The following is a 13,690-nucleotide window of genomic DNA, read 5'->3' on the forward strand; positions in this document are numbered from 1 at the left end:
TGGATTCCTAAGGTTTTGACACATGACACCCTTAGAGGATGACATGTGTCACCTTAAAAAAGGGTATATATATGTTAAGTGATGACTAATTCATCACATTTCAGCATCTTTCACTTGGAAAAATTGAAGGAAAACTTGAGAAAGCAAGAGAGAGACCTACGGGTTTGCCAAGAAAAATAAAGGTAAGGCCCGATTTTATTCCATAATTTAATTATATAAGGAATCCTACAGTGATATAGCGGTGTTTAAAAATGAAAAACTTCTATTTAGGGCAGCAAAAGAGTGACACAAATAGCCCCAAACAGTCCGCTAATTTTCAGCGCGCTAAGGAACCTTCGATGCTAGTTTTGATAAGTTTTGAAAAAGGTAAGGTATTTCCCTTCAATTTGGAGCTTTTGATGTTGTTATGGAGTGTATTATAAGTATTTTAAGTGGCTGTAAATATTAAAAGTTCATAGGGATGCTTGACGTTCAAAATAAACTAAATTAGAGTCGCTATAGTTAAATTAAAGTCGAGTAGGGCGTTGCGCTTGTGGTGATGCGTCTGTAGGGGGTGTGGTGATGTGTTGTAGGGCCTAAAAGTATTCTAAAATAGGTGTGGGAGCTGCTGGTTTCAGCCACATGACCCTCCATTGCGTATGATTAAAGATTTTACGAAATAAAGATTAAAAACCCTATTTTGGTATCGTAGTTTTAAGCGAGTTGTTTGGAGTTTGTTTTGTGTAATATTGAAGTGGTATAATTGTGTGTTGGCTGCTGATTGTTGTTTTTCGTTGGCTGTACTAATTGAATATGTGATTGGATGTTCGTATAGGGCAAGTTATAGAGGAGATGCTGCCCGAATTCTGTTAACTTCTTAACTAGTTAATAGACTAGTCGAGACTAGTCGAAAAGGTGAATAAGGAGTTGGTTCCTATGGGTGCTTGATTTTGGACTTAAAATATGGAAATTCAAATATTGTTAATACTAGTATTACCTTCGTGTTAAATAGGTTCAGAGGACGACGAGACAAGCTGGGTTCAAAGCAATCGATAAGAGGTATGTAAAGCCTATCTTTTCTTTCTTTTGGGCATGTCTTAGATTTAAGTGACAAATGATATGTGTATGAAGCCTGGGGTAATTCTATTCATGATCTCTGAACATGATTCATGATTCATAATTCATGTTCACTATTGAGTGTTAAGACTCTTAAAGTAGTTAAGCTTTCATTCCTCATGTCTTCTATATGCTGAAAAGTAGTGTATGTAAAGTTATTCTTCCTCTCTTTTGGCATGACTTAGATGTAAGTATTATATATATGAAGTTGAAATTTATTCCACTCTTAAAACTCTGAGTGCGAGTTAAGGCTCTTGTTCACCTCCTACTGATTAGAACTCCTGTAATAAGTTGAGTCATTACTTTTCAAAGTCTTCCATGTGATAGGAAATGGTACATGTAAATCTTGTCTTTTCCTACTTCTAGAAAGACTGGACGATAGGTACTATAGAACATGGATTTAGAGATAGCTCCATTTATAGATTCTAGATGAATAACATAACTTGTACCCACTTCTGAATGATAAGGACCTTGAAGTAGTTAAACTACGACCCTTGAGCCTACTATAGGTTGAATAGTGTTGGGATGTGTAAGGTCCTATACCTAGGGGCTCTTTAACATGCTTTATGGTGATATCTAAGGTATGTTTGATATGTTATAGAGTTTTACATGCATGTATATGCATTATGATATATGGATCGGGCTGAATGTACCTCGGCATATCTTGCTATATACGGATTAGGCCATCATACCTCGGCATTGTTACACGATATACCAATTGGGACATCATTCCTCGGCATTATTACATAATATATAGATCAGGCCGTCGTACCTCGACATTATCATATGGTATATGGATCAGGCCGTCGTTCCTTAGCATTATTACACGATATATGGATTGGGTTGTCATTTCTCGGCATGTGCTTGCTATATCTATGGATTGGGCTGTAGGTTCCACAGTGCTAATAATATGCATAAGCCTATCATAATAGATTATGTATTTGTAATACTGAGTTCCCGAGAGGGCTAGATACGGTACGTGATAAAGGTATACATGACTTTATTTTGTGAGGTACAGGTATAGTACCCTATTAAATGCTATGCTTGATTTCCTGCATCCTTATATTAGTTGTGCCCTATTTATGATGTTTTATACTTTACATACTCAATACATATGTCGTACTGACCCCTTCTTTTCAGGGTGGGGTGGGGGCTGTGTTTCATGCCCACAGGTACAGATACAGGATTTGGGAGTCCACCAACTCAGGATTCCACTCAGCAAGTTTAGAAGAAGCTCCATTTATTCGGACCCAAATTTTGGTACCAAACCTCCGATATATATATTTGGTTATTCAGGGGTACGGCGGGGGCCCTGTCCCGCCATATATTGCCATTCCTATTCTTAGAGGTCTGTAGATATATGTGTGTGGGTTGTTTATGAGTTTACTTCGGTTATGCCTATGCGATATATTGTAAAAGCTATTATGTTGTGGCAGCTTTGTCGGCTTGCATGCCCTTTCATGATATGATACGAATGAAGGAGGCTATATGAACATGAAAAAGTTTTAACCCATTGAGGTTTAGTGAGTAGTATCACGTTATACATAGTCCAATTTGATTATAGTCGACATATAGGTACATGGGGGTCTAGGTCGGAACCCAGTTGCAGCCTATGGGGTTGGGTCGTGACAGAAGTTGTATATGAGCAGTTCGTCCTTGGAGTATCTATAGACCGTGTCTAGTAGAGTCTTGTTTATCGGTGTGTTGTGCATCACATCTATAGACAAGAGGCTACAGGACATTTAGGATGTTACCTTTCTTTCATATCTATGATCATGCGATAGAGCCGAGTCATAGGGAATGAAATTCCTCATGCTAACTTGTGATTTCAGCAGAAGGACAACATCGATAGAAGAAGGTGACTGATGATATTGGAAGTTACAAAGCACGCAGGTAAGCAAAGGCATGAAAGATATATGTTGGGTAAGGTATTGAGGTACAATTGGAATGTAAAGTTGAATTTGAAAGGAAAAGTAGCCAGGAAAGTTAACAGGTGCAGTTCGAGTGGGCATATGAGGTAAGTCCATTTTCATACTATTGATATTGTGCACCCTGTGTGGCTGCGATATGATATGATCTGAATACATACATACATGCCCTGTGAGGCACTGTTGGCATTTCCTGCGTACAGGTGTTGAGATAGGGAGAAATACAAAGGAAAGTCTACCCAAATTTTCCTAGAAATAAAAAAAGAATGAGATACAGGGCTGTTGTATGTCTTGAAAGGTTGTGCCCACAATAGTGATGAAATTTGGATAAAACACAAGTATGCCTGACCTCGAGAAATAAGTTAATTATTGAATTAATGGTAATAAAAACTAGGAGGTCAGTATTGATATGGTAAGCCGAAGTTGGAAAAGACTTGTGATCCTAGGAAAATGATGTAGAGAAGACTGGTAGTTCTGGATAGAATGATATATTGAGGCACCGATGGAATTAATACATAAGGATAAGACTAACTAAGAAGGGTAAGTAACCCATGATAAGGATCGTGAAAAAGGTTAAGAAGTGTTATACTATAGGGTAGAATACGAATAGGATGTGATGTGAATATAATAAGGATTGTTATGAAAATAAGTAAAGCCTAGTGAGAAAGTGGCTAAAGATAGGATGTGGTCCGTGTAATAAGGATATAAGGGTAACTTGGGAGGTGCAACTTGGCCTACCGGATCAACCGCTGGGTCATCATCTTCTTCGGTAGCTATGCGCCCCACAGGGAAGGATGCAATCATACTAGCACTAACGCACCGGATCTCATCAGAACTCCGAAGTTAAGCGTGCTTGGGCGAGAGTAGTACTAGGATGGGTAACCTCTTGGGAAGCCCTGTGCGGCTGTGATATGAGATGATATGGATGTATGTATACGTTGTCCTTGCATGACACTGTGGTATAAAGAAGTATTGTGGATATATGACTCCACCGTGAAATATGATAAGACCCTTTGAGATAGGGGATGTAGCTTTGAAAAACAATTGATGCAACCTACGAATGGCAGTATGCCAAGAGTAAAACCAGGTGATTACTCGATAAAAGAAGTCAGTAGTAGCCATGTAACTGCTATATTCGAATATATTAAGGGAAGGTATAAGATGGTTTGAAGCAAAACCTTTAAGGTACAATCAGTACTAAGGACAAAAGCTATAGTGGAGCCTTAACATCAGATGAACAAAGTAAGAAATGATACAGGTTTACGTACAGACTAGTATGGCTATGCTAAGGCATCTTCCGAGCTACTTTAAGCTCCTACACATGTTCGTGTAAAGGGTGCAATATGATATGTGGTAAGAGATCTGGAAAGAAGAAATGGAAAAGAAATATCACCTATTCCCTATGCCTATAGGTAATCTACCCTCTTAAATTGACTATATGGGTTAATAAGAGGCCTTTGGATGAAGACCAATACAGAGAAATCTTGAAGCAATAGTAAGACCTTATGAGGCTAGTTAACATTCAAGGACGAATGTTCTAAAGAGGGGAAGGATGTTATACCCCATACCTTTATGCTTTAGAACGTCTTCTTAAGCTTCTTGAAAGTTTTCCCGTGACCAAGATTATCTATAACATGATTAAATAATTCTAAGGAAGGGAGGACGTGACGCCCCTTAAGAGTGAAGGTTGGAAATAGGTCTATAAGGATTTGAAATGAGTTGGAGGCCAAAATAACAAGTTGTAGGACTCGACTTACTTACGTAAGCTACCAACTTGGACAACTTACATAAATAAGCCACTGGAGTACATGTTGAGCTTACGTAGCAAGGATTACATAGGCTCCTAAAGTAAGATGAGATTACGAACCCATGGGAGAGACGGAAGGAGGTGTAGCACCTACTCGGAAGTAAGCAGGTGATGCACCTACTTTGACTAAGTAGGTGATGCACCTACTTGAGGTGGGTCCCACATCGCCACGTGGCAGTATGTGTTTGTTGCATGAGGTGATGTGGCTGCCTAAGGTTGTGACACGTATCACCCTTAGAGGATGACACGTGTCACCTTTCAAAAGGTTATATACATGTTAAGTGATGATTAATTCATCACATTTCAGCATCTTTCACTTGGAAAAATTGAAGGAAAACTTGAGAAAACAAGAGAGAGACCTACGGGTTTGACAAGAAAAATAAAGGTAAGGCCCGATTTTGTTCTGTGATTTAATTATTTAAGGTATCCTACAGTAATATAGCGGTGTTTAATAACGAAAAACTTCTATTTGGGGCAGCAAAAACGTGACACAAACAGCCCCAAACAGTCCGCTAATTTTCAGCGCGCTAAGGAACTTCCGAGGCTAGTTTTGACAAGTTTTGAATATGGTAAGGTCTTTTACTTCAATTTGGAGCTTTTGATGTTGTTATGGAGTTTATTATAAGTCTTTTAAGTGTCTGTAAATATGAAAGTTCATAGGGATGCTTGACGTTCGAAATAAACTAAATTAGAGTCGCTATAGTTAAAGTAAAGTCGAGTAGGGCATTGCGCTTGTGGTGCTGCGGCTGTAGGGGGTGTGGTGATGTATTGCAGGGCCTAAAATTATTCTAAAATTAAGGTAAGGTATTTCCCTTCAATTTGTATTTTCCTACTTCTAGAAAGACTGGACAATAGGTACTATAGAACATGGATTTGGAGATAGCTCCATTTATAGATTCTGGACATAACTCATAACTTGTACCCATTTCTGAATGATAAGGACCTTGAAGTAGTTAAACTACGATCCTTGAGCCTACTATAGGTTGAATAGTGTTGGGATATGTAAGGTCCTATACCTAGGGGCTCTTGAACATGCTTTATGGTGATATCTAAGGGATGTTTGATATGTTATAGAGTTTTACGTACACGTATATGCATTATGATATATGGATCGGGCCGAACGTACCTCGGCATATCTTGCTATATATGGATCGGGCCATCGTACCTCGACATTGGTACATGATATACCGATTGGTCCATCATTCCTCGACATTATTACATAATATATGGATTGGGCCATCGTACCTTGGCATTATCATATGTTATACGGATCAGGCCATCGTTCCTCAGCATTATTACACGATATGTGGATCGGGCCATCATTCCTCGGCATGTGTTTTTTATATATATGGATCGGGCTGTATGTTCCACAATGCTAATAATATGCATATGCCTATCATGATAGATGATGTTTTTGTAATACCGAGTTCCCGAGCGGACTAGATACGGTACGTGATAAAGGTATACATGACTTTATTTTGTGAGGTGCAGGTACAGTACCCTATTAAATGCTATGCTTGATTTCCTCCATCCTTATGTTAGTTGTGCTCTCTTTATGATGTTTTATACTTTACATACTCAATACATATGTCGTACTGACCCCCTCTTTTCGGGGGGGCTGCGTTTTATGCCCGCAGGTACAGATACAAGTTTTTGGAGTCCACCAGCTCAGAATTCCACTCAGCAAGTTTAGAAGAAGCTTCATTGATTTGAAGCCAAATTTTGGTACCAAACCTCCGATGTATATATTTGGTTATTCAGGGGTACGGCGGGGGCCCTATCCCGCCATATGTTGCTGTTCCTATTCTTAGAGATCTGTAGATATATGTGTGTGGGTTGTTTATGAGTTTATTTTGGTTATGCCTATGCGATATATTGTAAAAGCTATTATGTTGTGGCAGCCTTGTCCGCTTGCATGCCCTTCCATAATATGATACGAATGAAGGAGGCTATATGAATATGAAAAAGTTTTAACCCATTGAGGTTTTTGTGAGTAGTATCACATTATACATAGTCCAATTTGATTATAGTCGACAGATAGGTACACTGGGGTCTAGGTCGGAACCTAGTCGCAGCCTACGGGGTTGGGTTGTGACAGTTCTAAAACCTTCCCCTGCAACTTCAAAAATTTAGATACCAAGCCTAATATCATAGACACCACCATGAACCATGAAGAGCATCACGGGCTGTGATGGGTCCTCCATGGTGAGTCCCAATTAAAGTTTAATGAGGGGTAAGCTTGTCTTTTCCCTATTCTTTGATTGATGTATGTGGTTTTTGGGACTAGATTCAGTACGAAAATATCCTAAATACTCCTAAGTCTATTCTTTTCACTCATTAATTTCAAATCAACTTTAAGACTTCTCTCTCAAGGTGCCTTCATAATTCATCTTCTTCATAGAGGTTTTTGGCTAAGTTTTCTTCAAGAACAAGTCTCCTTTCTCAATTCCAAGCTTGAAAGTTTTCAAGGTATGTTGGACTTCATCCATGGGTATCTTTCACCCATAAAATCCCAAAGATGTCTCCTGAATTCCTCTTGCAATTTCATCAATTAAAAGCCTTAATTTTATGATTTTCATTGGGTCTTCCCAATTACGATATATTTCAATGTTATTAGTCTAATTATGCATAATTTACATCATGTTGCATAATTTCAAGTTAAATTTCAATGACTCATACTACTTGCTAGTTTCAAGTATGATTTATGAGATATGATCATAATTTTCAAGTTATATTTTATGGATGCTTTATGCAAAGAAGGCTTGAAAGATGATTCTATGATTGTCACGACCAAATTTCTTAGGCCGTAATTGCTACTCCTAACATCCACCAGTAGATAAGCCTAACCCTAAATCCTTAGACCAGAATCAAATGCAATGGGCTATCAAGCGAAAGTTAAATAAGTAAAGTGTAAATTAAGTAGTAATGAGAAGAAAGAGGACAACTGAAATAAATACAAGAAACCACCCAAGACCTGACATTAGTCAGTAATCGAACATCAAAATCAAAATAGAAGTACAAGGATTTTACAAATTGTCACGACCCGATCTAGGTCCTAGTCATAACACGGAGATTGAAACTCTGAAGGGCTCGAACCAAGACTCTTGTACATATCATAAGCATACATAAGGTAAAGCAAAAGCGAAAACATCATAAGAGAATCTAAACTATGAATGAAAATTTAAGAACGTCACATGACAATATAAACTTGAAACATTTGTCCAACTAGATGCCTCTACTCATGAATATGGACGGGGGCTAAGATATGTCCCTAGCTCGCCCTTAATATGAAACATAGAAAAATTCTTTAAAAGCAATAACTAACTCGATAATTAGTCTTCGATAAATGAGGATTCACCACAAACACCGCTGGATAGGAAAGCTTAACTAGCCACGTATATGAGTATGATCTGCAACCTCAACCCCTACATTATAAAATAATGTAGGTAAAAAGTATGAATTAGTACGTTGGAATGTACTAAGTATGAGGACGTGACATGCAACATAAATCATAGAATGCAATGGTCAAGTAAATTACAAGATAAGATGAGATAAGTAAAGTCATGAGAAAATCATATTGACCAAAGCATTTAAAAAGTATAATTTAAAATCGTATCATACATAAGAGATCATACATATGTTGGATAAGAACCATAACTGATAAAAAGACCATGCAAGCTATAACATAAAATCCAATTGTCTCCCCATACAACAAAGAAAAAGGAAAATCTCCTTGCCAAGGTAGACTCTACCCTGCTAGGCGGGTCATACATACGCTATATGTAGATCCAATAGCTAGACCATGAAGGCAACCTACGCTGGCATATAGTTTATAGGATATGAGGCTGCTACTAAGGCTTTTGGTACAGCCTCTATCTTAAGTCCACTCGGTGCTAAGTCAAATTCCATAGAATACATGCATAGCATAAAAATCATAATTATATATATCATAGTCATGATCATAGATTTGAAATCATAGAGTAACTTATTTTCATAATATACTTATAATGTGATAATTGTCCTTTCATCATTATAATTATATTTGCTAATTCTTATCGTTAGGTCTTAGGTCACCACATAAGGTCCTAAGTCACCTTTTAGGCCTTAGGTCACCACATAGGGCCCTAAGTCACCTTATTTCATAACTTGCATGAAATTCATACCTTGAACTTAGAGTAGAACTCAATTGAATAATCAATTGACTTTGAAAATTATGTAATTAACTTCAAAACATGCATGATCATAAACTTTATATCAGCTCATACATAATTCATATAGATAATATCCCTTGGAAGTATAATTCAAAATACTCGTAATTTACGTCATGAACCCTAGAGATCAAAACAGGAGAATTCATGGAAACACTCTTCAATTTAATGCAATAACCATCAATTTATATAAAAATAGACTCATGATCATACTTTAAATCATAATTCATGCAATAGGAATAGAGAACATAAAACCCATAAAATACCATATTTTAATTTGATAGAAAACCTTGAGAAATTGATTGAGCTTCATGGATGAAAGAATCCATGAATCAATACCCACATACCTTAAGTGAGAATACCAAATAATTTTGAAGAACTTGAGATTTTTTATGGAGAGCTTGAGTGAATTTACTTGAAGTCTTCAATGGAGCCCTTGAGAGTCTTTTGTAGAGAGAGAAATATTTGAGTAGGTGAATTATAGAAGAATGAATAGTGTTAGAGGTTTAGGTTAATTTATAGAGCTGAATTAGGTCCTAAAAAGTCTAGGTTCAGTAGATAATAATTAGGGAAAAGTCTAAAGTGCCCTTGCTAAAAACTAAATTCGGCTAGAAAGCCATCGCTAGGTCCGTGATGCGGAGGCAAGCAAGTCCACGATGCAAAATTGCCGTGCACTTTACTGTTTTGCACAGTTTCTTTGAAAAATCTATCTTTCGATATACGGATCCTAAAAATTCACCGAGACTATTTTCCTACAAGTTTTGACCTCCTGACCGATATTCCGAACTCAAATTTTCCAAAAGGATTAAGGATAATGCATTACATGAGCGGCCTATTCCAAAGGAACTTGTGAACATTTTAAGGGATATTACAATACCTCCCCCCTTGGAAACATTCATCCTTGAATGAAATCCAACTAATATAGGAAGGATATGGAAAAAGGACTTAGAAACCCAACATGGACATGAGGACACTTTGAAAAATGCATAGAAAATGTAAGCTTCATACTTAACACATAAGGTATAGTCCTTGAGAAATATTATTTTCATAAATCATGCATTCAGAATGACATATGGAACTGAAATGTAAGAGTTTAATCAATTTGATCATGAATAACTTAGTACCTTTCGGATCGAGTGAAAGGATAGAGATACGGATAACGCTTCATCATAACTGATTCTGCTTCCCATGTAGCACTCTCTACTTGTTGATTCCTCCATAACACTTTGACGGATGCAACGTCTTTATTTCTTAACATTTTCACTTGCCGGTCTAAAATCTCAATTGGGACATCCTCATAAGTCAAATTCTCTTCAATACTTACATTCTCCATTGGCACAATAGAATTTGGATCACCCACAAACTTCCTCAACATTGACACATGAAATACTGGATGAACCAAAGCCAACTCAAGTGGCAGGTCTAACTCATATACTACTTTGCCAATGCGCTTCAATATCCTATAGGGTTTTATATATCTAGGGCTCAACTTCCATTTCTTATCAAACTGCATTACCCCTTTCATAGGTGAAATCTTCAAATACATCATATCGTCTACATCAAATTCAAGCTCCCTTCTCCTAGTGTCCGAATAAGACTTTTGATGACTTTGAGTCGTTTTCAATCTTTCGCTTATGAGCCTTACTTTCTCCATTGCATCAATTACCAAATTTGGACCAATCAATTTCCTCTCACCTACTTCAAACCTTCCCACCGAAGACCTACATCTTCTTCCATACAAGGCTTCAAAAGAAGTCATTTGGATGCTAGAGTGATAACTATTATTGTAGGAAAACTAAATCAAGGGAAAATGGTCATCCCAACTTCCTCTAAGATCAATCACATAGGCCCTTAACATATCCTCCAAGGTTTGGATTTTTCTTTTGGCTTGTCCATCAGTTTGAGGATGAAAATTGGTACTTGGCTTGACTTTAGTACCAAGACCTTTTTGAAATGACTTCCAAAAATATGAATTAAATTGAGTACCTCTATACAATATAATCGACAATGTAACACCATAAATTTCACAAGTTCACAAATGTACAACTTAGTATAGTCTTCGGCATCATAAAAAGTCTTGACAAGTAGAAAATGTGCCGATTTGGTCATTCGGTCCATAATGACTAAAATAGAATAATGTTGTCTTCTAGTATGAGGCAAAGTCGATATTCACATCTTACCACTTCCATGTAGGAATTTTGATTTCTTGAGCTAGACCTCTTGACCTTTGATGCTCAACTTTCACTTATTGACAATTAGGAAACTTAGACACAAACTCTACTATGTCCTCTTCATGCCATTCCACCAATACACCTTAGGGCCCTCTACCTCTATAGGAAATTCTATCCCAAGAGTACTACCCCTTACCACTATATTCAAAAAACCTCGAGACCTAATAAAGAAATACCCAATACATCGTACATTCAGCCCTATGCCATCAACACTACATTCCAGACTAGCTCTATAACCACTCTAATACAATCACTTGAAACCTTTAACAAGAAGTCATCAATAGCCTACTACAATCACTCACATATGTACAACCACACATTCAAGCCTACCATTCTAACCACTTTATGTCTCCCTTGAAGTCAACATCACTAAGTAATTATTGTGTCTACCTTTACATCTCTATATCCTCATTGGTATTCACTCCTACCAAAGATCACACCAATATACTCTTACCTATCTATTACACATAACGAGGTCTTATCTATCTCTTCTTCCATGTATATAACCTTAAATGGACCAAGCATACCACAATTATCACAATATAGAATACCCACTCTTCCCCCAATCCTCCCTAACTCATCCATCGAGAGCTATGAACTTTACTAAATATCATTTCTCTTAGGCCATCTACATTGGGACACACAACTAATCTTGGTAATGAAATACTCCATCTCCCCTTTATGAGAGAACCTTGATCTTCTCATCAACCATCAATTTCTCATGCACTACCAATCATAATTTTCGACCATTTTAAACAAAAACACCACACTTATTAGAATCACTCAATCTTACCCCCAAACAAGCAAATCGGTGAACATTTTTAACAAACATTTTCTTGTCATCTTCCCCATGAACAACACTATCCATAAAGAACTGACTAAGAGCATCGGCTACAATGTTTGCCTTACATGTATGGTACAATACACTCATTTCATAGTCTTTTTAGGAGTTCAAGCCACCTCATTTGCCTAAGGTTCAAGTCCCTTTGACTAAACACATATTGCAAGATTTTGTGGTCAGTAAACATATCAACATGCACCCCATAAAGATAATGGCGCCAAATTTTCAATGCAACACAACAGCCGCAAGTTTAAGATCATGGGTTGGATAGTTCCTTTCATGCACTGTAAGTTATCTAGAGGCATAGGCAATAACCTTACCATGTTGCATCAAGACACAACCTGCACCAACACGCGAAGTATCAAAATAAAACACAAACCCATCCGAACCTTCGGGCTATGTTAAAATAGGATCCGACGTAAGACGATCCTTTAATATTTGGAAATTTATCTCATATTCTTCTGACCATTGAAATTTTACCTTCTTTTGTGTCAACTTTGTTAAAGGTGAAGAAATAGATGAGAACTCTTTAACAAACCTTCTATAGTATCCGGCTAAGCCCAAAAAGCTTCTAATGTCCGAAGAAGATAATATTCTAGGCCAATTCTTAACCGGCTCCATTTTATTTGGATCTACTTTAATCCCATCACCGGATACCACATGGACAAGAAATGAAACCTCCCTCAGCCAAAATTCGCAGTTACTAAATTTAGCGAATAATTGCTTTTCTCTCAATGTTTGCAACACAATCCTCAAGTGACCCATATGATCTTCCTCAATTTGAGAATAACTCAAGATATCATCAACGAACACCATTACAAACATGTCCAAATATGGATTGAAAATACTATTTATCAAATCCATAAATATAGCGGGAGCATTAGTCAAAGCAAATGACATTACTATAAATTCAAAATGACCATACCTTATCCGAAAAGCCATTTTGGGAATATCACAACTCCCTTACCCTCAATTGATGATAACCAAAATGGAGGTCAATCTTAGAAAAGTAGCTTACTCCTTGTAATTGATCAAACAAGCCATCTATCCTTGGAATTGGATATTTGTTCTTTATGGTGACCTTATTCAATTGCCGGTAATCTATACAAATTCGGAGTAACCCATCTTTCTTCCTAATAAATAACACAGGAGCACCCCATTGTGAAATACTCGATGTTATAAAACCCTTATCCAACAAATCCTTCAATTGTTCTTTCAACTCCTTAAGTTCTGCCGGAGCCATATGGTAAGGAGAAATAGAAATAAGTTAGGTATCTGGAAGGAGATTTATGCCAAAGTCAATTACCCTTTCAGGAGAAATACGTGAATTTATCATGCCCGGCCCTTCATGGGACGCAGTGAGTTTATCATGCCCAGCCCTTCATGGGATGCGGTGAATTTATCATGCCCATCCCTTCATGGGACGTGGTAAATTTATCATGCCCGGCCCTTCATGAGATGTAGTAAATTTATCATGCCCAGCCCTTCATGGGACGCGGTGAATTTATCATGCCCGGCCCTTCATGGGATGCGGTGAGTGACGTATTAATAGCCTGCACGAGTAAAGTAATGAGGAACTA

The 13,690-nt window shown here is 37.4% G+C and overlaps 1 pseudogene; it reads left to right on the forward strand.

The window, feature by feature from the left end:
• The first annotated feature begins 3,815 nt into the window (after positions 1 to 3,815).
• LOC129904691 (5S ribosomal RNA) lies at positions 3,816 to 3,933 on the forward strand (annotated as a pseudogene).
• The last annotated feature ends 9,757 nt before the right edge of the window (positions 3,934 to 13,690 follow it).

The sequence above is a fragment of the Solanum dulcamara genome, chromosome 1 (assembly GCF_947179165.1).
Source record: "Solanum dulcamara chromosome 1, daSolDulc1.2, whole genome shotgun sequence".
In the NCBI taxonomy this organism is placed as follows: Eukaryota; Viridiplantae; Streptophyta; class Magnoliopsida; order Solanales; family Solanaceae; genus Solanum; species Solanum dulcamara.